This window comes from Canis lupus, chromosome 2 (assembly GCF_048164855.1).
Source record: "Canis lupus baileyi chromosome 2, mCanLup2.hap1, whole genome shotgun sequence".
In the NCBI taxonomy this organism is placed as follows: Eukaryota; Metazoa; Chordata; class Mammalia; order Carnivora; family Canidae; genus Canis; species Canis lupus.
In genome coordinates, this window is record NC_132839.1 from 21,534,092 (window position 1) to 21,547,948 (window position 13,857).

General features: G+C 42.8%; 1 long non-coding RNA gene across 2 annotated transcripts in view; it reads right to left on the bottom strand.

Moving 5' to 3' along the window:
• The window catches only part of LOC140613975 (uncharacterized), a 60,733-nt gene extending 50,563 nt beyond the window's left edge, over positions 1-10,170 (bottom strand). For both annotated transcript variants that reach the window (XR_012014888.1, XR_012014889.1), the window contains exon 1: positions 10,029-10,170. This is a non-coding gene — a long non-coding RNA (uncharacterized lncRNA). The remainder of the gene's footprint in view (positions 1-10,028) is intronic.
• Positions 10,171-13,857: the final 3,687 nt, after the last annotated feature.

A 13,857-nucleotide genomic window follows, 5' to 3' on the forward strand; every position in this document is an offset into this window, starting at 1 on the left:
TCCCAATGTTGGTCTTTATCAAGCAGACAAGCAGCTGTAAGTGAGGGACATTTGCATTAATATTCTAACTCAGCCCCCAGCCAAGCACATGTGGTGTGAAACCCTTTAACCTCACCTCAACAGTGTGCTTCGTATACCAAGGCCATAGCACCTACACGTCCATTCAGTGGCTTTATAGGGTTGGTCTAAGAAAGGAAACCTGATTTGCCTTTAGGGCTTATGGAACTTATTTTTGAATTATGTAAGTCAGGCTCTTGTTTTTAAGCTAAATACATTGAAGGAGTGCAAACACTTTATAAGCTGGATATTATTTTGACTTAAGCCCTTTATGCCATGTAAAGGCCCTTCTCATTTCTACCTATCAAAATCCCATCCCTTGTTCTCTGCTGGATATTGTTTTTTTGTTTTGTTTTGTTTTTTAAAGATTTCGTTTATATTTTCATGAGATTCACAGAGAAAGAGAGGCAAAGACGCAGACAGAAGGAAAAGCAGGCTTCCTTCAAGGAGCCTGATGCAAAACTCGATCCTGGATCCCGGGATCACGCCCTGAGCAGAAGACAGACGCTCAACTGCTGAGCCACCCGGGCGTCCCTCTGCTAAATGTCTAGTATTGCACTTGCGCAGGTGACCCCTGTGACATGTATCACACACTGCAGACCCTTATTCCTGATACATCTTACTACATCTAATTCCCCAAACCTGATTGTCAGTTTCGGAACCTTGTTTGGACATACAGTTCCTTCAGCATTTACTCAACACATGTTTATCAATTGACCACATTGTGCAAGAGCTGTGCTAGGCACTGGAGATACAGTGGAGAAAATCATGACCACAGCCATTTTGGAGCTGATCTATAAGGTGAATAGATGAATGAGGGTCAAATAATGTGTATTGGGACGCCTCTGTGGCTCAGCAGTTGAGCATCTGCCTTTGGGTCAGGGTGTGATCCTTGGGTCCTGGGATCGAGTCCCGCATTGGGCTCCCTGCATGGAGCCTGTTTCTCCCTCTGCCTGTGTTTGTGCCTCTCTATGTATCTCTCATGAATCAATCAATCAATCAATCAATCAATCAATCTTTTTTTAAAAAACACCAAATAATGTGTATCATTTGCAATATTAAATACAATGCTGTGACCATAATGATGGTACTGAAGGTACTTTTTTTTTTAAGGGTACTTTTTAAAAAAGATTTTATGTATGTATTTGAGAGAGTAAGCAAGGGGGGAGTGGGGCAGAGAGAGAGGAAGAAGCAGATTCCCTCCTGAGTGAGCAGCCCAAGGTGGGGATGGATCCCAGGACTCTAATCATGATAATCCGAAGGCAGATGCTTAACTGACTGAGCCACCCAGGCTGCCCTGGGACTGAGGTACTTTTAAGAAAGGATCTAATATTCTGTATTTGTTGGTAAGCAAACTTAGAACTACTAGTGGAATGTCAACTGTTGGTGTGTATACTTTTGCTACAGATAGGATTTTCTAGTTTATTCAAGTAGCTTTTGAAAAGATGTGGTATAGGGATCCCTGGATGACTCAGCGGTTTAGTGCCTGCCCAGGGCGTGATCCTGGAGTTCTGGGATCGAGTTCCACATTGGGCTCCCGGCATGGAGCCTGCTTTTCTCTCTGCCAGTGTCTCTGCCTCCCTCTCTGTGTGTCTCTCATGAATAAATAAATAAATAAAATCTTTTTAAAAAATGTATAAATAAATATCAAAAAACTCCAAGATTGTCTTTTCTAGACTCTTTTTTGTTTCAGATTTTTATTTAGATTCTATTTAGTTAACATATAGTGTAACATTGGTTTCAGGAATAGAATTTAGTGATTCATCACCTACACATAACACCCAGTGCTCAACACAAATGCCCTCCTTAATACCCATCACCCATTTAGCCCATCCCCTACTCACCTCCCTCCATCAACCCCCAATTTGTTCTCTGTAGTTAAGAGACTCTCCATGCTAATCTTCTCTGTATCATTCCAATTTTAGTATACGGGCTGCCAAAGCAAGCACTGTCTTTTCTAGGCTCTTAACACTAACATAGGACTTCCTAGAAATATTTTATACCCATTTTACATTTTGAAGCATAGTTTGCAAAATTAAATAGTTATGTTTGGTCATTCAAATCATCAAAGACTATGCCTTAGAACCAACTTATAATGTATATTGAACTCAGGTTCATGATTGATTACAAACTGCCAATAAAAAGCAATAAATCAGATGTATGAAATCAGTAAAGTGTAAACAATATAAAAAGGTTTTTAAATTTTTTAAACATAAGCTTTTGACTTGACATGGCAGTCCAGTCTGACCCTCCTTAAAACAATAAATTATAGAAAACCATCTTTAAGAGTATAAAAGAATATAAGAAGAATCTAACTATAAAAGAGAGATTATGTAAAAGTTCTAGAAATTGAAAAATAGATGGAGAAGTGGTGGGGCACCAGATGACTCAGTGGCTAAGTGTCTGCCTTCAGCTCAGGTCATGATCCCAGGGTCCTGGGATTAAGTCCCACATCAGGCTCCCTGCAGGGAGCTTGCTTCTGTCTCTGCCTGTGTTTCTGCCTCTTTCTCTGTGCCTCTCATGAATAAATAAATAAAATCTAAAAAAAAAAAAAAAAAAAAAAAGATGAAGTGGTAACTAATGAACCAGGGAGGGAGCAGCCACTACCTAGAATATATGCAGAGATGACTATAGGCAAATAAGGGTCTAGACTCCTTGTGAAACCCTGAAAGGCTCAGAACTCAGGTGTGAGGGAGGATGGAAGTGAAATGTGTGACCACAGACAGGCATTTTACTGTTTATATTGAGGGCCACCTGGATGGCTTAGTCAGGTAAGGGTCTGCCTCTGGCTCAGGTCATGATCCTAGGGTCCTGGGATCAAGTCCCACATCAGTATCTCTGCTCAGTGGGGAGTCTGCTTCTCCCTCTGCCTCTATCTGCCATTCCCCAACTTGTGCCCGCTCTCTCTTTGTCAAAAAAATAAAAACATTTGTAAAAAGATTATATTGAAATGATAAATCCCCCCACTGCAATGTGTAGAGTATAGGCAATTGTATCACTTTGCAATATAATAAAAGGCCTTCTCTATGGAAATTGTCAAAGTGGATCCAGGAACTTGTGCTGGTATTGATACTGCAGAACAAGTTATGGCAATTATGTGTTCTTCAATAAAATGGCTAGCTTTCTAATTATATTTTATTAATAGAACTGCCTATAAATAAGACCCTCCCATGTTCAGAGAGCACTCAGCCATTTTACTATTTCCTATTTATAAACAGATACTAAGCATCTCTAAACATTCGAGGAGAGCCAGCAATATGAATGAGGAAGGCCCAGAAAAAGTCATAAAAAGAAACAGACACAGAGATGACAGTACCCTGAAGAAAATAGGTAGTTCAGGAACAACAACAACAGAAAAAATCCTTAAAAATTCTAATGTATACCATGGAAAAAGTAGAAAGCATGATACATCCGTAAAATAACAATGAGATGCTATGAAAAAAGATTATAGATGACGATGAGATGCTATGAAAAAAGATTATAGATGAAGTAAGTGCTCCTTGAATCTAAAAATGTGATTATCGGGACACCTGAGTGGCTCAGAAGTTGAGTGTCTGCCTTAGGCTCAGGGCATGATCCCAGGGTCCAGGGATCGAGTGTCGCATTGGGCTCCCCACAGGGAGCCTGCTTCTCCCTCTGTCTATGTCTCCACCTCCCTCTGTGAGTCTCTCATGAATAAATAAAATCTTTTTAAAAAATAATAAAAATGATTATCAAACTAAAAAAATATAATTGAATGAATAAAATTAAATTTCAAAACCAGGAAACAAGTAGAAAAGTAAATGGAAAATATAATGGACATACAAGAAAGAATTAATCTTAAAAGCTAATAGGAATTCTAAAAACAGAAAAAGACAACTAAAGAAAGAAACTAGTTGAAGACCGTGAGCAATTAGATTGAAGGTATCCATTCAGTGCTCAGAACAGTGAATAAATGCAGACCTATATTCAATACATTATTTAAATTGTACAGAACACTAAGGATAAAGAGAAGACGAAGTTTCCTGGGAGTAGGAGTGCCTAAACATTTACAACAGAAAAGGAATATGATTCAGTTGATCTTCACATGAGCCATAGCAAAAGAGAATGGATAAGTATCTTAAATTTTCTGAAGGAAAATATTTTAAACCTAGAATTCTTTACCCTCCCCCCCAAAAAAAGACATGAGGGGCACCTGAGTGGCTCAGTCAGTCAAGCATCCAGCTCTTGATTTTGGCTCAGGTCATGATCTCAGGGTTGTGAGATGGAGCCCTGCATTGTGATCCTTACTCAGTGGGGTGTCTGCTTAACATTCTGTCTCCCCCCACACCTTGTGTAGGCTTGCACTTTCTCTCATTCTCTTTCTCTCTCAAATAAATAAATCGTAAAAAAAAAAAAAAAAAAAAGAGAGAGAGAGAGATCCAATGTAGAAAATATTGGCTATGACCCAAGAAAGTAATGAAGGGATGTCTCAGCCTAACAGTTGTAGAGACAGCTTAGAGAGAAATATGTCAAGATTGGAGGAAAAGAAAAGAAACCTCTTACAGGGAGGTTTGAGATAGATTTCAGAGGTTTGATCCTATCAAAACTTATGGAGGCAACAAAGAATATCTAAGAAAAAAAGGCAATAGGAAACTCCAGGAAAAACAAAAAGCGTACAAGAGTATACTACAGTTGGGCAATAATAATAATAATTACACTGTCACAGTTGTAAAATTTATTGATTTTCAACTTTATATTTAACTTATAAAAGCATATATAAACTTAATTTTATGAATTTAAAAAGCAGAATGTAATGTCATCAAATTAGCTAAGATAATAAAATACAAAAAATACTATTTGGGTGGTGAGAGATGGGAAGAGAGCTAAAGTGTGACATCAAAGGATATTACCTGAGATTGTTGCATCAAGAAATACATGTAAAATGTATTATTTAAAATTAAAAAGGGGGCACCTGGGTGGTCCAGTCTGTTAAGCTGCTCTCAGCTACTGTCATGACCCCAGAGACCTGGGATCCAGTCCTGCATCAGGCTCCTTGCTCAGCAGAGAGACTGCTTTTCCCTCTGCGTCCAACTGCCACTTCCCCTGCTTGTGTTCTCTCCCTCTCTTTGTCAAATAAAGAAATAAAATCTTAAAAAAAAAAAGTTGAAAAGATAAACAGTGTAAAGTAGAAAGTGGTGAGGAAACTATAATTGGGAAAATGTATGGGAAGTGGTACAGGTAACCCATATCTGCATTTCCCATGGCAGGAAGTTTACGACAATGTCCCAAATTAACAACAACAACAACAAAAATGTATAAACATAATATTTAGCAATATGATAGTAATCACCAGAAAAAAAAGGAAATCAGGGGCACCTGGGGGTGCCTCAGTGGTTGAGTGTCTGCCTTTGTCTCAGGTTGTGATCCTGGGGTCCTGGGATTGAGTTCTGCATCAGGCTCCCCCCAGGGACCCTTCTCTCCCTCTGCCTCTCTCTCTGTACCTCTCACAAATAAATAAAATCTTTAAAAAAAAGAAAAAATCAGAAACAATTGAAAACATTTAAAATGATTATGAGGGACTATAATGAAAGTGAAGAAAGGGCAGGACACTGTCCTCTTCCTCATAAGTCAACCTGTTATTTTTTTACAACATATGTATCTTTTACCTCAATAAAAAATTTTTAAAAATAAGTGTATAGGGGCACCAGGGTGACTCAGTCAGCTAAGCATCTGCCTTAGGCTCATGTCATGATCTCAGGGTCCTGGGATTGAGCCCTATGTCAGGCTCCCTGCTCACTAGGATGCCTGCTTCTCCCTCTCCTCCCCAGTTGTGCTCTCTGTTGCTATCTCTGTCTCTTTCAAATAAATAAAATCTTTTTTAAGAGTATATAATTAAATAGATATAATTGACATATAATTTAAAAATATATATTATGAGCAGGAAAAGCTCTTCTTTTAGGGAAATGAGTGACCAGATTAAAAAGTCTGTCCCTTCATTTTAAGTTTCCTCATGCCCTTGCACACATCTTCCTCATATTCTAGGCCTTCTCCAAATTAGATCTTTTTAACACTTCCAAGACAGTATTTCTGATGGGGGCAGGGAGACTGTGAGTTTATCTCTGAAATATAAAGAACATAACTTTGGTTTTATATTAAGTGTGACAGAAACATTCTCTGTAGATAACATATTGGGAAAAACAGTGGGGATGTTGTGGAAGTAGCTAGAGGAGCCTAACAACTGAAAATCGACATTTCAATTTTCAAAATAGAGTCAATGCTGCGATTAGGCTATAATTCAATCTTATAATCGATGTCACCCACAATAACTGATATTTACTATATACTTACTTTATAGAAAGTACTTTGTTTCCATTATATTTAATCACAATTCCATAAGGTTAGTATTTTTATTACTAATTTACAGTTGAAGAATTGAGGCTCGGAGAGGTTAGGTAACTGGCCCAAGGTCTCACAGCCAAAAAGTGAGGATTTAGAGATATGAACCCAACTCAACTGACTCTACAGTTCACATTATACTGCCTATTTATTTATTCATCATTAGAAATATGAATATAATCTTTGGATTCTTTGAAGAACCTGCTATTTTCTGAATATTATTTTAATTCCCACATTCTTATCTTCTCTCAACAAATTATGTGACCACCAATTTAACACTGTTTTGTTTGAAGTATCACCCAAATGGCTAAGAACTCTGTCTAGAACTTGACAGCCTCCATTTGAAACTTGGGTCAACTGTATCATATGATGCTGAGCAGTGAGTCAACGTCTCTTGCCTTGATCTCTTCACCTGTAAGCTGGTCATAATATTCCATGTCTCAGTTGGTTTTCCTGGGATACTGAATGGGATAATCCACGTAAAACGCTAAGAACAATGCCTGACCCAATAATCTCTTGGCCTTCCCAAGGAAATTTCATTTTTACTTCTCCCATTTTCATCAGTTGGAAGACTTTTAAAAAATAAGTTTATGATAATGGACTGCTTAATTTTCTTTCAGATTTATGATATGTGTTTAGTATTTTTTCTTGTGTTCATTTTGTATTTTTCATTTAAGAGCACTTATAGGAAGTATCCTAGGAATTACTAAAAAGCTGCCACTTTTCCCATGATTCAAATAGTCAAATAGACACTGAGCACTCTACATATCCATTCATTCATTTATTAATTAACTCCTTCTCCCACAGATGTGCCAGGTATGCTAAAGACATACCAGTGTTCTAACTCTATCTACAAAAAGGCAGGCAAAATATGGTGCCCAAATTGGTATTTGATCTTCTGTATTGTATGAATGCTAACTGTGGTAGGAATTAAGATAATGGTATCTGGAATTCTGAATGTGTCTCTGTTAAGTCACTTGTAATCTGTTAACATTTAATAATTAAATGGTTGTGGACTAGTGCAGCAGAATGGGGCCAAAAATCCTGTCAATGAATGCAAGAGGATCTTAAGCAGCTTATTGAAATAAAAAGAAAGGTAAAGTTTCTAAAATGGTATTCAGCCTTTATTCTGTGATGGAAAGAAAAATGCCAGTGCTTTAATTGCAAACATGGTTTCTTAAAGCATTCCAAGTTTTCCTTAGAGACTTTCAGAACCAGGGATTGACTATCCTTGTGCCTGCTTGGATAGAAAAGGGCTTGATAAAAGTGTTATGTCTGCTGGCACAGTTTAATCACTTAATACCTTGTTCCAATTGAAAACATAACCCAACCCCATTCAGATGATTGAGCACCTACACTTGATCTGTCTATGGCTTGTGCAGTCACTGATATTTCCAAGGGAAGTCTCGTGATTGTCAAAATGGAAATTAATTTCATAGACTTGGGCCAAATTGAAAAAAAAAATTGTTCATTGTAATCTGCTGCTGCTGATTCCTGAAAATGTTGTTCAGACTAAATAAGCTCAGGTCAGCCTAGAAGAATGGGCCGAGGTGGGGGACTGGGTATTGGGAATAGAACAGGGACTGCGGGGAGAGGAGGAAGAGAACTGAGAAAAGATTATTACTGGAGAAAAAGACAACTTCAGGGACCATGTCAGAGAGCATATTCTCCACATATTTCTTTTTCTTGAAGTTTATTTATTTATTTTTAGTTATCTCCACACCCAATGTGAGGCTCAAACTCACGACCCTGAGATCAAGAATCTCATGCTCCTCCAACTGAGCCAGCTAGGTACTCCTCCACATAGTTCTTGATTCTTATAATCACTGAAATAAGCTAGCTGGCTTCCAGAGAAAGTTATAAAATCGTCAAAGGTATTAATTCACAACCTTCAGTAATAGGTGGAGGGAAAAATTTAAGCTCTTTTTTAGGGTCTATAAAAATCTTACCGATAACACCATTCCTGAGATCTTCATTTTCTCCAACTAGATGGAGTGCTACAGTAGAGGGTCACAAAGCATTCAGTTCCCTTAAATTACTTTAAGAATTAATCCTCTCATCCATGCAAAGGAATGCAAATGAAATGATTGCTGGATTTATTGTGTTTTTGCCTACAAATGCTTCCAGTATAGGACAGTGGTTCTTAAACTTTCCTGAATCAGGAGTCTCTTTGGGAATCTAGTGAGATAGGAGGACCTCATTTACAGAAAAGTGGGTATATGCATCAAGGTACACATTTCTTTATAATCCCTCCTGTATTCCCTTAGACTGTTATGGGGCAATGGATCAGGTTACTCAGTCCTACCAGACAGTTAAAACAGAGTATTATACAGACAGTTAAAATACAAACTGATTGTATAAAATAGCCAGGAAAATGTTTATTGTCTTTATGTAACTGCACAGCACATTGAAGTAAAATATTTTTAAAAACTATAATTTTTTTAAGTATAATTTTTGAACTGTAGATTATTCAGTCTCCAAAATGAACAAAGCTGAGACCCAATAAGGAGAAAAGACTTCATGTTCACCCACTAGCTTGTGACGGAGAAAAAGGCTATATGATGTTCTGTGGGTATACATGTGTGTGCTAAACTTTCAAACTCCTATATGAAAAGAGTAGATTTAAAGGACAAATTTAACTTTTAAGAAGGCACTGTTTTTTGTGAATAATACCTATTCTGATTTCTACCCCAATATATTAGGGCATTATGTAGCAAAAGGAGGAATTAAATTCAGAAATGCTTGCATCTATATTTATTAAATCAAAACCTCATTAGGATAAATATTTTTATTATTTATCCATTTTTAAAATGTCACCTATTTCTAACTCAGGTGTGTAAAAATACAGTATTTTTTCTTCAAAGAATTTTGGAGGCAATTAATTTTCATGAAGTTTTCACGAAAGCTTTCATGAAGCTTTAAATTCAAGAAATTTCAACACTATTTTCCAGGGAAGATTATTTGAAAATAAATACTTTTGGAATTGTGAAATCGATCAATTTGTTAAAAACTCAAGTGGTTTCAGTTTATGAATCAGATATAAACAAGCAGAACAAATAGGCAATAAATTAAGTGCTATTAGGAAGGATTTTAACCTTGCAATCTTATCCGGGCTGTGTGTAAGAACCTTCTGCGAAGAATCAGTGGGAGGATGGAGAGAGGCCCTGGCATCTGCCTTCCTTGCATAAGTTGGATTGGGGCTCACATTCTGAGACACCCAGACGTTGACCCTCAGCTTGTCCTGTTGAGGCATTGCTGCCTCCTCTGGAACAGCTATTGTCTGTGAACAACCGGAGGTCTGAAAGCACTGTCCCCACTTCTGTACTCATCCTCCAGCCTTGGAGGCTTTAGAGAAGGGATATTGTTTTGACCTTAAGCTCCTTCCAGAAGACTGGGTTCTGAAGGGGGTTACTGCCAGGTGATTAATTCCCACTCTGGAGGCTGTCAGCCCCCCGGAGCCAGCTGCTGTTTGTCCGGGGAGGCAGAGGCGGCTTCCTGCGGCCTGGTGTGCCCCTGCCACTCTGAGCCCAGAGCTGTTTCGGGGCAGACCCCTCCCCGCTCTCCCCGGCCGGCCAGGGGTTTCAGGGTTCAAGCTGGCTTTGAGCCCAACTCACCTTCCAGAGAACCGTGGCCTTCCTGGCCAAAGGGATCAAAGGCTCTGGACCCGGCGTCTGTAGGAAGCAGAGGCACTGGCCTTTCGCTTCCTGAAAGTTCTGCCAACTTTACTTGTGTCCATTTCCGGGCCGGCTCTCTTTGGCTCTCTGAGGGGAGCTGGAGAGGATAAAATTGTTTCTCAAATTGCAGTGCTGCAAGGGCAAGCTCCGTTAGTGGGTGGGGGGTGGGGTGCGGGGAGAAGATGCTCGGCAGCCTAGTCCAGCCCCCCCCCCTCCGCTGGCGCTTGCCCAGCGGGGATGCAAGAAATGGGGGAGAAGTGACACCCTCCAATTTTTGCATTCTAGCTTCTGCCAGAGGACATTGCTTGGGGTCTATTTCTTTGTTTTGCTTTAGTTTTTTTTTTTTTTTTTTTTGGTTTCTACTTTCCCCCCGTTCTGTTTGGAAGCACGCACCTGCTGTGGTTGACCTCTGCCCCCCCAAGCACACTCTCTCCGCCCTTTTGCTGCGCCCCTAAGCTCCAAGGTGAACGTCTGTGTTGGCAGCCCCCCCCCCCCCCACCCAGCTTCCCCGCACTGACCACAGCCTCCCGCCTTAGTCCGCCCTCCTTGACCGCTCCCCCTTCCCGGGAGCCGGAGAGGTCAACAGCTCGACTCCAGGAGCCGGGTCCTTCCACACCTGGGCGTCACTTTTGAGATTTTCCCGCGCTCCACGGATAGAACCAAGCTGCGACCCCCGCCAGGGGCGCGGGCTGCACGCTCGAGCCGAGAAGCCCGGGAAGAGCTGGGCCAAGCCCCACCCGGGTCCTCGCGTTGGTCTCAAAGACTTTTTAGGGACCCTCTCACGTCTTTGCTTTGCCGGAGCTTTACATCTCACTTCTGTTATAAATTCCCAAAAGGAAAGCAGGCGATGGGGGAGGGACCATGGAGGGGAAAAGAGAAAAAAAAAAAAAAGAAGAAGAAGAGCGAAAAGGAGACTCTTGAAAAAAAAAAAAAAAAGAAAAGGAGACTCTTGGATCATATATTTATTTTATATAAAGAAATGATACATATGTAATTTTAGATTTTCTTCCGATTTAGAGTTCTGAGGCTATAGAAAACCTATTTTTAACACCCCCCTTCTCTCATAACGGCCTTGATTGCTTAAATTGCTTCTAATTGGGTGGCACATATTACTGGAGACGAAGGACGCATGACAAGCAGCCTTCATTCTTTCGCAAATTTAGATAATGTCTCCGGATGAGTATCTTTTCCGATCTGGAAGAGCTAGAAAACTCTTAAACTGCCCCGCAGTTTTCCTGAGGGGTTTTGTGCAATAGAAGAGAAAGGTCCTGACCACCGCACGGTCATGCAAATAAATAGACGGCGTTTTGCCCAGCGCGCCGCGCCACCCTCCAGGGCCAGCGCTGCCCTCCGGGGCTGGCGGGGCGCGGAGAGTAAACATACTTTTTTTTTTTTCTTCTTCCCCTTTTCTTTAGTTTTCTTTTCTTTTTTTCTTTCTTCTTTCTTTCTTTCTTTCTTTCTTTTTTTTTTTTTAACTCAGTCTTCCTTCCTTCCCTTCTCTGATGCATGTAAAAGTTTTTAGGAAGCCCCTTTGGCGACGTAAACCAGCTGCTGCGCCCCGTGCGCGGCCTGCCCCGGGCCTGGGTGGCCCTGGGAGCCCCCCGCGCGCCGCGCCAGCCCCGACAGCTGCAGCAAGGCCGCCCCGGGAGGGTCGGGCCCGCCGGGCCCCCGGAGGCGACGAGCCGCCCGACGCTGACAGGTGGAGCCCCAAGTGGGGTGCGTCGAGGCCGCGGTGGGAGGTGAGGGCTGGGCTTCTCTAAAGTGCTCTGGGGGTGGGGGGCGGTGGGTAGATCGCCCCCGAGAAGAGCAGACATCTGAAGGGGGTGGAAGTTGAGATGATTATGGTCAACTGAACAAATGAGACACGCAGACACGCTGCGCATCATTGTGCCACCCTGCGGCCTCACTGTTGGCACGACCCCCAGACAGACGCATAGGGGACTAAAGTTCTCATTTTTTTAAAAGGATTTTATTCATTTAGTCATGAAAGAGAGAGAGAGAGAGAAGCAGGCTCCACGCAGGGAGCCTACATGGGACTCGATCCCGGGTCTCCAGGATCACGCCCTGGGCCGAAGGCAGGCGCCAAACTGCTGCGCCACCCAGGCGCCCCTAAAGTTCTTATTTAAGGCCAGGAGACGTGACAAGGGGAAGGGTCCTGTTCGGAGTCGCCTTGCAATTCTTCCCGAAAAAGGAAGAGCCCAGGATGGCGCGGGAAGCGCCTTCAGGGCACCTTGGGTTGTGTCGCAGCCCAGTCCCGGGTGAGGCCCGGCCGGCCCAGGGTCTGGGAGCTTGTGGGTCCTTGGAGGTGAGCTGCAGGCGGGGGCCCCGCCGGGGAGTACGGGTGGGCGGCGCCGGGCCCCGCGGAGGCTCACCTGCTGGTCCCCGCAGCACCCACCCACCGCCTGTCTTGTCCCGTTAGGCGTCAAAGGGAGTGCACGTCACTTTTGGACGAACGTGGCACTTCTGCTGCATCAAAGGCCCACTGCTAGCCAGCTGCACGGTTTCCGCGGGCCCTCAGGGTCACTGGGGTAGCCCGAGGAAGAAAGGTTTGGGCACTGAGAAATATTCAACGGTGGCCAAACTGGTTGCTGCAGGAGGCGTGCGCCTCACCTCCGGCCTTGGCTGGGTCCCCCCCAATGCTGCGGACACTCCCCGGCTGCCTCACTTGTGCAGCTGCCCCTCTCCTAGTCCTGAAGGTGCAACGCAGGGGAAAACATCACGGTGTGGGGGGCACGGGCCCCTCCAAAGGGTCAGGAAAATCCCTCCTACCCAGGAGGTGCCTTTCGGGGCGGCAGTTTGAAAACTAAGAGACAACATCAAAGCTTCTCCTTTCAAAAAGGTAGCCCTGGGGGTCCCAAACCGATTTTTTTGGCTGCCAAGGAAGCAATTGGCTGAAACGAAATTGGGGTTCCAATAGGGTCAGGGAAAGCCCAGGGCCCCTGGCCCGGTTCTGGAGGCCAGAAGGGCGCTTCTCGCCCCCGCCCCTTCCAGGAGGAGAAGGGAAAAGGAGGAGACAGGGCAGAGAGGGGGAGAGGGGAGAGCGCAGGGGAGAAAGGAAGGGAGAAGAGGGGGATATTTAGCAAGTTAAGAGGTTAAATATTTGAACAGATTTGTAAATATATAGACAGCCCTTGTTATTTGGAATGTGTAATAATGCCTTTTGTGGTGCCGTCTGGCTGGGAGGCTGCGGGGAGACCTCTCCCAGCACCTTCCTCCCAGGGAAGTCAACTGGAAAGCTCTGGAGCTCCCCAAACAACAACAGGGCTACTACCCTCCTTTGGGGAAGGGGAATTCGCCCTCCTTCCTGTCTTAAAAAAAAAAAAAAATACGAAGGAAAAGAAAAAAGAAAAGCCGAATAAATGAAAATGTTTATTTTTTTTATTAGGTATGATTTTTTTTTTCCAGGAGCATTCCAGAAAGCCATCTCCAGGCTGAAGTAATTTCAAAGTATTGTTTAAGCTGATGACATACTCTAGCTCTCAGTTATCTATTGTGCATCCATTATTTCTTTGAACCTAACTGTCTGGCAGGCGTGTGCGCGCGCGCGTGCACGTGTGTGTGTGTGTGTGTGTGTGTGTGTGTGTGTGTTTAGAGAACCTGGGTTCACTAGCGGTTCTTCTGTGGCTTAGCTGGAAGGGGGGGGTTCTTTACGTTTTTCTCACGATAGTGTTTTCTGGAAAACTGTACTGATGGCAGCTGATGGCATCTGTCCTCTGCCTGTGCCCGTGGGCGGAGGACACAGGCTGCGGGTGTGTCCCGCCCCCAGTCG